The sequence below is a fragment of the Myotis brandtii genome, unplaced genomic scaffold (genome assembly GCF_000412655.1).
Source record: "Myotis brandtii unplaced genomic scaffold, ASM41265v1 scaffold514, whole genome shotgun sequence".
NCBI classification, from domain to species: domain Eukaryota; kingdom Metazoa; phylum Chordata; class Mammalia; order Chiroptera; family Vespertilionidae; genus Myotis; species Myotis brandtii.
In genome coordinates, this window is record NW_005369591.1 from 856,851 (window position 1) to 859,301 (window position 2,451).

General features: G+C 39.7%; 1 protein-coding gene across 1 annotated transcript in view; it reads left to right on the plus strand.

Moving 5' to 3' along the window:
* The window catches only part of LOC102250159 (glycoprotein-N-acetylgalactosamine 3-beta-galactosyltransferase 1-like), a 2,849-nt gene extending 2,358 nt beyond the window's left edge, over positions 1–491 (plus strand). The window contains exon 3 of the mRNA XM_014548577.1: positions 437–491. The gene's annotated coding sequence lies outside the window, so the exon portion shown is untranslated. The remainder of the gene's footprint in view (positions 1–436) is intronic.
* The last annotated feature ends 1,960 nt before the right edge of the window (positions 492–2,451 follow it).

Below are 2,451 nucleotides of genomic sequence, written 5' to 3' on the forward strand. Positions count from 1 at the left end.
CCCTGTTTCTGACCACATGTATTATTTTCACTGGGAAGTTAAAACAGTTGCTAAAACTACACTGTACCATATTAATAACACACACATGATGCTAAACAGATCTGCCTTAAAATTTTAGAAGGAAGTATTGTTGTTCAGTGTTGTTTATAAACTCAAGACATGAGTTTATATTCACAGTATGGTAAAAATGAACCCTTCCTCTCCCAACACATACCCGTGTAGTTTGGGCTAATCTAAATTTTGTTGTGACTATTTAAAATTGGCAATATTTCTTTCAGAAGAAGGTAGAATAAGAATGGCACTCATCCTAATGCGCATTAATAAAACCACATTTTGAAATGATCATGGACCTTGATTATAATATATATACTTGGTTCTAATTAATAGTTAACCGTTTATAGGCATACCTCGTTTTATTGCTTTATGTGCTTCACAGATGTTGCACCTTTTACAAGGCAAGAAAAAATTTTCTCTCCTCAAGAAAAAAAAAAGATAACGACTTGCTTTATTGCAACACTTGCTTTATCGTGGTGGTCTGGAACTGAAACAGCAATATATCTAAGGTACTATGCTGAGTCACCATTGTCTCTTCTAAATATGTTTAACCACTCTTGGATACAATTTTCAACTATTAATATTTACTCAAAGCTTTAAAGCATTTGATTAAATATTTTGTTCCCATATTTACCCATTGTTAATTATGGGTAACTAATAAATAGTAAATTTAATGCTGCTTGGAGAATGTTTTTTTATATCACTGCCACTCAGGAATTACTAAGCTACACTTTTAATTGATCATTTAAAACTCTTTCCAACTACATAATTATAGTTCTTTTCATTCTTATCCTGTTGAGAGATAAGAACTTGTTTTGTGCCTTTCATAACTTCTTTAAAGCAGTTTTAAAATTCATTTTTAGGATCTAAGGTGGTTATTACACTGGCAAAATAATTTGAATGCAAGATTTTGACCAGAGTTAATTAAAAACATTAGAAAATGCACAATGCTTGAACATTGAAACTACAACTATAAGACAAAACAGCTATCATCCAGAACCATGGGAAAGCTGGCCGAGTGGAAGTTCTACAACTAGAAGGAAAGAAAGAAGCACATTGAGACTGGGTAGGAGGTGCAGAAGCACCAAGAACAGAGGTACAAAGATGCGCGCGAGGCTGGCTGCACCTGGATGTGAGGTATTTTTCAATTGGAAGGAAATACAAGCTCTTGAATGCACTGAGCTCGTTTAAGGCAAGATTCTGGGGTCCCAGACTCCTACGGGGAGAAACTGGACTGTCTTGGAGCAGTTTGGAAAGTGAGGGTGGCTTTCTCACACAGCTGCTTGCAGGGATCATTGTTGCTGTGGGGGCTCAGGACTGCAGAGACACGGAGTGGCGGAGACGCGGAGTAACGGAGATGCGGAGATGCGAGGAGTCACTGAGATGCTGACGACAGCCATTGCTGTTTGCTCCACCCTGGTGATTCTCTGAGACCCTGCCCCACTCAAATTACATCCCCTCCCAAGCTGGGCTCAGCGGTGCAAAGGAATCACCTCGGCTTTTGCAGCCTAATCTAACTGCAGCTGGGTCAGAGAGCTCCAAAACTTCCAAATCCCAAACAAAGAGGAGAAACCTGCTGATATCTCTGTAGCTCCTGCTGGGTGGACTCACACAGTGGTTGACTTGGAGATCCAGGAGCCAGGGTACCCCTTGTCAGATACCAGATTTCAACTCCTCACATCCATAAGGGACACACTCAAGAGGCAGACTCAGTGAGCACCAAAGCCCCACTGAAGCAAGTCCTGCCCCATAAGGGTGTCTCCAGCACAGCAGTTCTTCTTATAGACACAGTGGGTCCTCGCAGTCAGCCAAAAATGCGAAGACAAAGAAACATGTCACAAATGAAAGAAATAGAGGAAAGCAAACTAATGGAGGACATAGAGTTCAGAACCACAGTTATAAGATTACTCAAGAATCTTCTATGAACCTCCGAGGAACTTAATGAGACCTTCAAGGATCTTAATGAGAATGCCAAAAAAATGGAAAAGGACCAGTCAGAAATTAAACATACACTGACTGAAATTAAAAATAATATACAGAGATCCAACAGCAGACTCATCCGGAAAAAAATGAAAAAAGAATCCAAAAATATGAAGATAGTGTAAGGAGCCTCTGGGACAACTTCAAACGTACCAACATCCAAATTATCAGGGTGCCAGAAGAAGAGAGAGAGCAAGATATTGAAAGCCTATTAGAAGAAATCATGACGGAAAACTTCTCCTACCTGATGAAAAAAATAGACTTACATGTCCAGGAAGCGAAGAGAACCCCAAACAAGAGGAATCCAAAGAGGACCACACGAAGACACATCATAATTAAAATGCCAAGGGCTAAAGACAAAGAGAGAATCTTAAAAGCAGCAAGAGAAAAACAGTTAGTTACCTACAAGGGAGTACC